This window comes from Salvelinus sp. IW2-2015, unplaced genomic scaffold (assembly GCF_002910315.2).
Source record: "Salvelinus sp. IW2-2015 unplaced genomic scaffold, ASM291031v2 Un_scaffold2752, whole genome shotgun sequence".
Taxonomy (NCBI): Eukaryota; Metazoa; Chordata; class Actinopteri; order Salmoniformes; family Salmonidae; genus Salvelinus; species Salvelinus sp. IW2-2015.
This window is the reverse complement of record NW_019944055.1, coordinates 62,481-73,759: the sequence shown is the minus strand read 5'-3', so window position 1 is coordinate 73,759 and position 11,279 is coordinate 62,481. Positions and strand designations below refer to the sequence as shown.

The 11,279-nt window shown below is 46.9% G+C and overlaps 1 non-coding gene across 1 annotated transcript in view; it reads left to right on the top strand.

Moving 5' to 3' along the window:
- Positions 1-10,766: 10,766 nt before the first annotated feature.
- Positions 10,767-11,279, top strand: part of LOC112074669 (uncharacterized) — an 11,749-nt gene continuing 11,236 nt past the window's right edge. Inside the window, exon 1 of the transcript XR_011477069.1 lies at positions 10,767-10,864. This is a non-coding gene — a transcript (uncharacterized protein). The remainder of the gene's footprint in view (positions 10,865-11,279) is intronic.

The window sequence follows — 11,279 nt, the reverse complement described above, 5'->3', positions numbered from 1 at the left end:
ATTTAGTACTAGGACAACGGTGACCGCCTCAATTGATACTAGGCAACTAGAAGGCTGACACGTCTATCACTATCCTAGGAACAAGGTGAGGACACGTCTATGTTGACTAGACGACAAGTGACACGAGTCTATTATACTTAGGAACAATAGTCGCTGACAGTCTATTCATACTAGGAACACTAAGGTCGGACAGTCTATTAATACTCAGAACAAGCGTGACAGTCTCCCTTATACTAGAACAAAATCGGTGACAGTCTATTATACTTAGTGGAACATCGGTGACAGTCTATAGTATACTAGGAACAACGGTGCACATGACACGCTGCGCTCATCTATACTAGACAACGGCTGACAGTCTATCTATACTAGGACACGTGGCCCCCCACTCCCCAGACACCAGCCTGACCGAGTCATCGCATCACTGAGCACGTGAAGCTCCGTATACTGGTCGACCAACAGGCATCTATGCGTCATACTAGGACACTATCCTTACGGTTGACAGTCTATTATACTAGGAACAAGGTGACCAGCTCTATACTATACTCGCAACCAAGGTGACACCAACTAGTCTATAGGATACGCAACGGAGTAGGTCGACAGTCTCTTAATATAAACTATGTGACTAGCTATTATCACGTACGGGACATGCTGAGTCTATATATTACTAGGAACCCAAGGTGGACAGTCATTAATAGGACAAGCAAGGTTTGACAGTCCCTATTATAGCAAAACCGATGACATTATATGGTGGAAGTAGCTATTATACTAGGAACAAAACGGTGAACAGTCTTTAACTAGGGAAGACCATAAGGATTTGACTAGTGATCATGACAGTCTATTATCTATGGAACAACTGGAGTAACGTACGGTGATCGCTAGACAGGTGATTATACTACGATGAACATCACCTGGCTGACGCAGTCCTATTATACTAGGAACAAGGTGACCGGACTGCTATATATACTAGGAAACAAGGTGACAGTATCTATGTAGATACTAGGCAAACACAGGTGACAGTCTATATTATACTCAGGGAACACCCGGTGACAGTCTTATTAATACTAGGACAAGGGACAGTCTATTAGACTAGGAACATACATCGGGACAGCTCTATATACTAGGAACACGGCAGCTAGTCTTATACTAGGAACAAGGTGACACGTCTATATACTAGGACAAGGTGACATGTCTATATAGACTAGGAACACGTGGTGACAGTCTATTTATACTAGGAACAAGGTACAGTCTATTATACTAGACACAGGACATCTGTTTTACTAGCGAAGAGTGCACAGTCTATTATACTAGGTAACAAGGTTACGTCTGTTATACCTGAGGACACAAGGTGACAGCGTCCTATCTATACTAGGAACATAGGTGACTAGACTTCTATAGTCATTACCGTAGGAACACGGTGACGTCGCTATTATACTAGAACAAGAGTGACCTTTCTATCTATACTAGGAACAAGGTAACAGTCTATGATACTAGGAACAACAGGTGAGAGTCTATCTCATACTAGGGACAAGGTGACAGATCTCTCCTATATAACTAAGGAACAAGGTGGACAGTCTATTATACTAGGACACAGTGACAGTCTATTATACTAGGAACAGGTGGACATCTATTATACTAGGCAAACACAGGGACACTCTATATTATATAGCACGGACAGCAATCTGGACAAAGTCGTATTCTTATACTAGGAACAACGGCTACAGTCTATTATAACTAGGCAACAAGGTGACATTCGCTATTATACCTAGGAACAACGCGGCATTTTTGACTAGAACGGTGTCTATACTATACTAGGAACACCAGGTTGACACTTACTGTATACTAGGAACAAGGTGACAGTCTATTATACTAGGACAAGTACATGCATATAGGGAACAGTGACAGTCATATCTATACTAGAGACAGTTATTACGAGAAAACGGTGACAGTTCTCATTCTACTGGAACAATGGTGACAGTCATTTATACTAGGAACAAGGTGGACATTCCTAGTATACTAGGAACAAGCAAGTACATGTCCTATTATATCTAGGAAACAAGGCAACAGTCTATTATTACTAGGAACAAGGCTGACAGTCTATTATACTAGGAACAACCGAGTGACAGGTCTATAGACTCAGCCTAAACGTGAGACGTGTATACAGAATGGCTGACATCCGCTACTTATACTAAGAACAAGGTGGACAGTCCTAGTATACTAGAACCAACGGTAGACAGTCCTATTTATACAGGAAACAACGGTGACAGCTTCCTACACGTTATACTAGAGACAACGGTGACAGTCTATTATCCTAGGCAGGTACTCATTCAGGAACAAGTGACAGTCATTATACTAGGAACAAAGGTGACAGAGCTTTATTATACTAGAGAACAAGGTGGACAGTCTATTAATACTAGGAAACAAAGCGGTGAAGTTCTATACTAGAAATTATCTAGCTGAAAACGGTTACAGTCTATGTCTATACTAGGAACAAGGTGACAGCGTCAATCTTATACTAGGAACAAGGTGACACTAGTCATATATCACTAGGAACAATGGCTGACCAGTCCTACTTATACTAGGACCAAGGTGACAGTCACTAATCTATACCTAGGGGACAACATGCGTGACAGTCCTATATCACTAGCGGAACCATGGTCCGACACGTCTATTATACTACGGAACAAATCCGGTGACACAGTTCCCTATCATACTAGGAACAAGGTGCCACGTAGTCTCATTAATCTAGGAACAACTCAGGTGACACGTTATTTATCCACTAGGCCACAAAGTGTACACAGTCATATCTATACCCGGAACAAGGTTGACACAGTCCAATATGCTAGGAAGCTGACACATTATACTCTATCGGGACAAAGCCGTTCGACACTGTGATAGTCATATCTATACTAGTGACAACCGGTGGACACGATATATATTATACTATGGGACAGGTGACACAGTTTATTATACTAGGAGGGGACAAATTTTCTAGCAAGGTGACAACAGTCTAGATATCATAACTAGGGACAAAGGTGGACACAGTTCTACATATCTACCTAGGCAGACAAGGGCAGTATGACAACACGGCAATACTAGTGATCACTTAGTTATACTAGGGACAAGGTGAGACACAGTATATATTATACTGGGACAAGGGTGACACAGCTCATAGTATATTATACTAGGAACAAGGTGACCCCAGTATAATTATACTAAGGACAAGGTGACACAGTATAGTTATACAGGAAAAGGTGATCACAGTCTATTATACTAGGGACAAGGTTGACCAGTATATTATACTAGGAACAAGGTGGACACAGTTAGTATAATCATTACTAGGACAAGGTGACACAGTATATTAATACCCTAGGAACAAAGTGACACAGATATTATTATAACTAGGAATAAGGTGACACAGTAATATTAATGACTAGGAACAAGGTGACACAGTCTATTTACTAAGGACAAGGTGACACAGTATATATTACCCTAGGAACAAAGGTGACACCAGTAAATAGTAATTATACTAGGGACAAGGTTGACACATTACAGTATATCATACTAGGGAACAAGGTGACACAGTATATCATGACTAGGGACAGGTGACACAGTATAATTAACTAGAACAAGGTGACACAGTATATTATACTAAGGGACAAGGTGACACATTACAGTATAATTATATTCCCGAAAGAAATGATCTCACTCCAATGCATTTAATACGAAATTTGGCAAATATAGATAAGATCCTTGCTACATGGAAAGGAAAATACCTGTCTATTGTGGAAAATCCACCCTGATTAACTCTTTAGTCCAAGTGAGCTGACCTCTCCTCTGTGTCTCTAGGGGTGAGGAGCCCCTGACCCCTCCTCTGTGTCTCTAGTGTGAGGAGACCTGACTCCTCTCCTCTGTGTCTCAGGTGTGAGGAAGACCTGACCCCTCTCCTCCTGTGTCTTTAGGTGTGAGGAGACCTACCCTCTCCTCTTGTGTCTCTAGGTGTGAGGAGCCCTGACCCTCTCCCTGTGTCCTCCTAGTGTGAGGAGACCTGACCCTCTCCTCTGTGTCTCTAGTGTGAGGAGACCTGACCCTCTCCTCTGTGTCCTAGGTTGAGGAGCCCTGACCCTCTCCCTGTTTTGTCTCTAGGTGTGAGGAGACCTTGACCCTCTCCTCCTGTGTCTCTAGGTGTGAGGAGACCTGACCTCTCTCTGTGTCTCTAGTGGTGAGGAGACCTGACCCTCTCCTCTGTGTCCTAGGTGTGAGGAGACCTGACCCTCTCCTCTGTGTCTTTAGGTGTGAGGAGCACTGACCCTCTCCTCTGTGTCTCTAGGTGTGGAGGAGGCCCTGACCCCTCCTCTGTGTCTCTAGATGGAGGAGCCCCTGACCCCTCTCCTCTGTGTCCTCTAGGTGTGAGGAGACCTGACCTCTCCTCTGTGTCTCTAGGTGGAGAGCAAACTGACCTCTTCCCTGTGTCTCTAGGTGTTGAGGAGCCTGACCCTCTCCTCTGTGTCTCTAGGTGTGAGGAACCTGACCTCTCCTCTGTGTCTCTAGGTGTGAAGGAGGCACTGACCCTCTCCTCTGTGTCCTCTAGGTTGAGGAGACCTGACCCTCTCCTTCTGTGTCTCTAGGTGTGAGGAGCCCCTTGACCCTGCTCTCTGTGTCTTTAAGTGTGAGAGCCAACTTGACCCTCTCCTCTGTGTCTCTAGGTGTGAGGAGACCTGACCCTCTCCCCTCTGTGGGTCCTCTAGGTGTGAGGAGACCCTGACCCTCTCCTCTGTGTCTCTAGGTGTGAGGAGACCTGACCCTCTCCTCTGTGTCTCTAGGTGGAGGAGCCCTGACTCCTCTCCTCTGTGCTCTATGGTGTGAGGAGAAACCTGACCCTCTCCTCTGTGTCTCTAGGTGTGAGAGCCCTGCAACCTCCCTCTGTGTCTCTAGGTGTGAGGAGCCCTGACCCTCTCCTTCTGTTGTCTCTAGGTGTGAGGAGCCCTGAACCTCTCCTCTGTTGTCTCCTAGGTGTGAGAGACCTGACCCTCTCCTCTGTGTCTCTAGTGTGAGGAGACCTGACCTCTCCTCTGTGTCTCTAGGTTGAGAGCCCTGACCCTCTCCTCTGTGTCTCTAGGTGTGAGGAGCCTGACCCTCTCCTCGTGTTCTAGGTGTGAGGAGCCCTGACCCTCTCCTCTGTGTCTTTAGGTGTAAGAGCCCTGACCCTCTCCTTGTGTCTCTAAGTGGAAAGAAGACCTGACCCTCTCCTCTGTGTCTCTAGGTTGTGAGGAGCCGCCCCCTCTCCTCTGTGTCTTTAGTGTGAGGAGCCCTGAACCCTCTCTCTGTGTCTCTAGGTGTGAGGAGACCTGAACCCTCTCCTCTCGTGTCTCCTAGGTATGTGAGGAGCCCACCCTCTCCCCTGTGTTTCTAAGTGTGAGGAGACCTGACCCTCTCCTCTGTGTCCTAAGGTGTGAGGAAGCCCTGACCCTCTCCTCCTGTGTCCTCTAGTGTGGGAGCCCTGAACCCTCTCCTCTGTGTCTCTAGGTGTGGAGGAGACCTGGACCCTCTCCTCTGTGTCTCTAGGTGTGGAGGAGCCTGACCCTCTCTCTGTTGTCTCTAGGTGTGAGGAGACCTGACCCTCTCCTCTGTGTCTCTTAGTGTGAGAGCCTGACCCCTCTCCTCTGTGTCCTCTAGGTGTGAGAGCCCTGACCCTCTCCTCTGTGTCTCTAGTGTGTGAGGAGCCATGACCCTCTCCCTCTGTGTCTCTAGTGTGAGGAGAACCTGACCTCTCCTCTGTGTCTCTAGTGTGAGGAGCCCTGACCCTCTACTTGTGTCTCTAGGTGGGTGAGGAGCAGCACAGTAAACAGATATCTCAGTGGTCTGCCATCTTGCGAGTTGGGGCTAATGCTGACAACATGCTGAGGCTGAAGAGCAAACTACTGATAACCTAGCTTAATCAACTTCATATGTGCTCTCCACTACACCAGGTAACTACTGTAGCTAGTCTTTTATCACTTCACATATGGTGCTCTCCACTACACCAGGAAACTACTGTAGCTAGTCTTTATCACTTCATATGGTGCTCTCCACTACACCAGGTAAACTACTGTAGCTAGTCTTTATCACTTCATATGGTGCTCTCCACTACACCAGGTAAACGTTAATCATTCTCTCTCTAGGTAACAGCGTGTGCCTGGGTGTCTGATGGATGTCAGCTGTTCACCGGCAGTAGATGTGGAGTCATCACGGCCTACATTAACCGCTTCAATACAACTACTGTGAGTAGTACATATACACACTACATTACCAAAAGTATGTGGACACCTGCATGTCTACTACTGTGAGTAGTACAAGCCTCTCTCTCTCAATATATATATACACACTACATGACCAAAAGTATGTGGACACCTGCATGTCCAACATCTCATTCCAAAATCATGGGTATTAATATGGAGTTGGTTCCCCCCTTTGCTACTATAACAGCCTCCACTCTTCTGGGAAGGCTTTCCACTAGATGTTGGGACATTGCTGCTATAACAGCCTCCACTCTTCTGGGAAGGCTTTCCACTAGATGTTGGAACATTGCTGCTTTAACAGCCTCCACTCTTCTGGGAAGGCTTTCCACTAGATGTTGGAACATTGCTGCGAAGACTTGCTTCCACTCAGCCACAAGAGCATTAGTGAGGCCGGGAACTGATGTTGGGCGATTAGGCCTGGCTCACTGTTGGCGTTCCAATTCATCCCAAAGGTGTTTGATGGGGTTGAGGTCAGGGCTCTGTGCAGGCCAGTCAAGTTCTTCCACACCGATCTCGATAAACCATTTCTGTATGGACCTCGCTATGTGCACAGGGGCGTTGTCATGCTAAAACAGGAAAGGGCCTTCCCCAAACAGTTAACACAAAGTTGGAAGCACAGAATAGTCTAGAATGTCATTGTATGTTGTAGCGTTAAGATTTCCCTTCACGGGCCTCCCGGGTGGCGCAGTGGTCTAGGGCACTGCATCGCAGTGCTAGCTGCGCCACCAGAGTCTCTGGGTTCGCGCCCAGGCTCTGTCGCAGCCGGCCGCGACCGGGGGGTCCGTGGGGCGACGCACAATTGGCCTAGCGTCGCCCGGGTTAGGGAGGGTTTGGCCGGTAGGGATATCCTTGTCTCATCACGCTCCAGCGACTCCTGTGGCGGGCCGGGCGCAGTGCGCGCTAACCAAGGGGGCCAGGTGCACGGTGTTTCCTCCGACACATTGGTGCGGCTGGCTTCCGGGTTGGAGGCGCGCTGTGTTAAGAAGCAGTGCGGCTTGGTTGAGTTGTGCTTCGGAGGACGCATGGCTTTCGACCTTCGTCTCTCCCGAGCCCGTACGCGAGTTGTAGCGATGAGACAAGATTGTAATTACTAGCGATTGGATACCACGAAAAATGGGGAGAAAAGGGGATACAATTTTTAAATTTTTTATAATAATGTAAAAAAAGATTTCCCTTCACTGGAACGAAGGGGCCCGAACCATGAAAAACAGCCCCAGGCCATTATTCCTCCTCCACCAAACTTTACAGYTGGCACTATGCATTGGGGCAGGTAGCGTTCTCCTGGCATCCACCAAACCCAGATTCATCCATCGGACTGCCAGATGGCGTTTCCACTGCTCCAGAGTCCAATGGCGGCGAGCTTTACACCACTCCAGCCGACACTTGGCATTGCGCATGGTGATCTTAGACTTGTGTGCGGCTGCTCTGCCGTGGAAAACCATTTCATGAAGCGCCAGACGAACAGTTATTGTGTTGATGTTGCTTCCAGATGCAGTTAGGAGCTCGGTAGTGAGTGTTTCTGTCTTCGCTGTTTCAATTCAATTGACTTTATTGACCATGGCAAGTTCATTATTACTTACATTGTCAAAGTATACATATCGAAAAAAATATATATATTATATATTTATATATAAACACCATGGTGGGACCAACAGCAATAATAATAGTAGTAGTGGTCATGGGATTACCATTAACAACAAAACAATATTAATCAGAACAACAATACATTAAATCAACAGTAGTCAGACCAGTCTCAACGATGACTGAGAAGACACATGACTGGTAGTAGACCAGTGTTCAACATGACTGAGAAGACACATGACCTGGTAGTAGACCAGTGTCAACCATGACTGAGAAGACACAATGCCTGGTAGTAGACCAGTGTCAACATGACTGAGAAGACACATGACCTGGAGTAGACCAGTGTCAACATGAACTAAGAAGACACATGACCTGGTAGTAACCAGTGTCAACATGACTGAGAAGACACATGACCTGGTAGTAGACCAGTGTCAACATGACTGAGAAGACACATGACCTGGTAGTAGACCAGTGTCCAACATGACTGAGAAGACACATTACCTGGTAGTAGACCAGTGTTCAACATGACTGAGAAGACACATGAACCTGGTAGTAGACCCGTGTCAACATGACTGAGAAGACACATGACCTGGTAGTAGACAGTGGTCAACATGACTGAGACAGACACATGACCCTGGTAGTAGACCAGTCTCAACATGACTGAGAAAACACATGACCTGGTAAGTAGACCATGTCAACATGACTGAGAAGACACATGACATGGTATGAAAGACAAAAACAAAACAAGATGGAAATATTATCATCATTACATTGTACTTTTCACTGGCTGTCCCTCAGGTTGTGGCAGGAGGACACATATTTGGCTGCCAAAACTGCACATTTTGGCTTTTCACCCAATAAATGATTAGATTTTTTCTTCATCTTTTTATAGTTTTCGAATTCTTTGTATAGCATTATAATTTTGGGAAAGAAATATTCTCTTAGGTCTGAGTATTTGTCACAGTGTAATAGGAAATGCAGCTCTGTCTCTACCTCCCCCTTGGGCAGAGTGAGCACAGCCTGTCTCTCTGGCAGGCCAAGGTTGGTCTGTGACGACCGGTCTCTATAGCCAGACTGTCCTCTCTGGGCAGCCAGGTTTGTCTGTGACGACGGTCTCTATAGCCAGACTGTCCTCTCTGGGCAGCCAGGTTTGTCTGTTGACGACCGGTCTCTATAGCCCATACTGTCCTCTCTGGGCAGCAGGTTTGTCTGTGACCGACCGCGTCTCTATAGTCAGACTGTCCTCTCTGGGCAGCCAGGTTTGTCTGTGACGACGCGGTCTCTCTATGGCCAGACTGTCCTCTCTGGGCAGCCAGGTTTTCCTGTGACGAACCGGTCTCTATAGCCAGACTGTCCTCTCTGGGCGGCCAGGTTTGTCTGTGACGACGGGTCTTTATAGCAGACTGTTCCTCTCTGGGGCAGCCAGGTTTGTCTGTTGACGACCGGTCTCTATAGCCATACTGTCCTCTCTGGGCAGCCAGGTTTGTCTGTGACGACCGGTCTCTATGCCAGATGTCCTCTCTGGGCAGCCAGTTTGTCTGTGACGACCGGTCTATATGCCATACTGTCCTCTCTGGGCAGCCAGGTTTGTCTGTGACGACCGGTCTCTCTAGCAGACTGTCCTCTTCTGCGGCAGCCAGGTTTGTCTGTGACGACCGTGTCTATAGGCCAGACTGTCTCTCTGGGCAAGCCAGGTTTGTCTGTGACGACCGGTCTCTATAGCAGACTGTCCCTCTCTGGGCAGCCAGGTTTGTTCTGTGACGACCGGTCTCTATCGCAGACTGTCTCTCTGGGCAGCCAGGTTTGTCTGTGACGACCGTCTCTATAGCCAGACTGTCCTCTCTGGGCAGCCAGGTTTGTCTGTGACGACCGGTCCTCTATAGCACAGGACTGTCCTCTTCTGAGGTTGTACCTAGTCAGTGTTTTCTTCAGTTTTCTATCAGTCACAAGTGGTCAGATAGTCTGACACCATGTACTGGTCTGTTTAGAGACAATAGTATTGAAGTTTACTTAGATTTTTTTGTGGTGTCTTTCCAATAGGTGATATATTTATATTTTTGTTCAGGGTCTTTGTTATATTGCTGTGGAGGTTGCAAAGTGATTTCTCCACATATCCCCATTTTGGAGAGCCAGTTCCTCATGATGAGGTTTGTTTAATTTATCTCAGTTTTCCCAGAAGTGGTTTGATGGATTTCCTCAATTCCATCTAGGTGATTTTCTGTTCCTCTGTGTTTGTATTGCTTTCAGTGTTTCTCCATATTGAAGGTGTATGTTGTGTTGTCTGGTTCGCTGTGTCTTTGATTAGATATATTTCTCAATGACTTCCTTAGATTTCTCCATCATCATCAAACCATGTTTCATTCTGTATGCTTTTAGGTTTGGTCTGTGTTTCTTTCTTTGTTCCTGTGTATAAACTCCCTCCTCTTCCTCCTCCTGTGTATAACTTCCCTCCTCTTCCTCCTCCTCCTGTGTATAACTCCTCCTCTTCCTCCTCTCCTGGTATAACTCCCTCCTCTTCCTCCTCCTCCCTGTGTATAACTCCCTCCTCTTCCTTGTATACTCTCTCTTCCTCCTCCTGTGTATAACTCCCTCCTCTTCCTCCTCCTCCTGTGTATAACTCCCTCCTCTTCCTCCTCCTCCCTCTGTATAACTCCCTCCTCTTCCTCTGTGTATCTCTTCCTGCAGCCTACAGAGATGGAGGTAGAGTCCCAGGTCCACCTGTATGGCCACAGCTCTGAGGTGACCAGCCTCCATGTGTGTAAACCATAACAGCATCCTTATCTCTGTGTCCAGGGACGGAACATGCATCCTCTGGGACCTCAACAGGTGGGTGTACGTGTGGGCCTGCTGACAATGACCCGGCTTTATTCATGGGAGACAGAAAACATAATCACCTGTTTGTCTTGTTAGGTTGTGTTTATGTCCAGAGCCTGACGGGTCACAAGAGCCCGGTGACCGCAGTGTCAGCAGTGAGACCACAGGGGACATCGCTACGGTCTGTGACTCAGGTGAGGACCTGGTTGTTACTGTATATAGTCTAGTCTAGTGAGAGAACCTGGTTGTTACTGTATATAGTCTAGTGGGAGGACCTGTCTGTTACTGTATATAGTCTAGTGGGAGGACCTGTCTGTTACTGTATATAGTCTAGTGGGAGGACCTGGTTGTTACTGTATATGTCTAGTGGGAGGACCTGTCTGTTACTGTATATAGAATAGTGGAGGACCTGTCTGTTACTGTATATAGTCTAGTGGGTAGGACCTGGCTGTTACTGTATATAGTCTAGTGGGAGGACCTGTCTGTTACTGTATATAGAATAGTCTAGTGGGAGAACCTGGCTGTTACTGTATATAGTCTAGTGGGTAGGACCTGGCTGTTACTGTATATAGTCTAGTGGGAGGACCTGTCCTGTTTACTGTATATAGA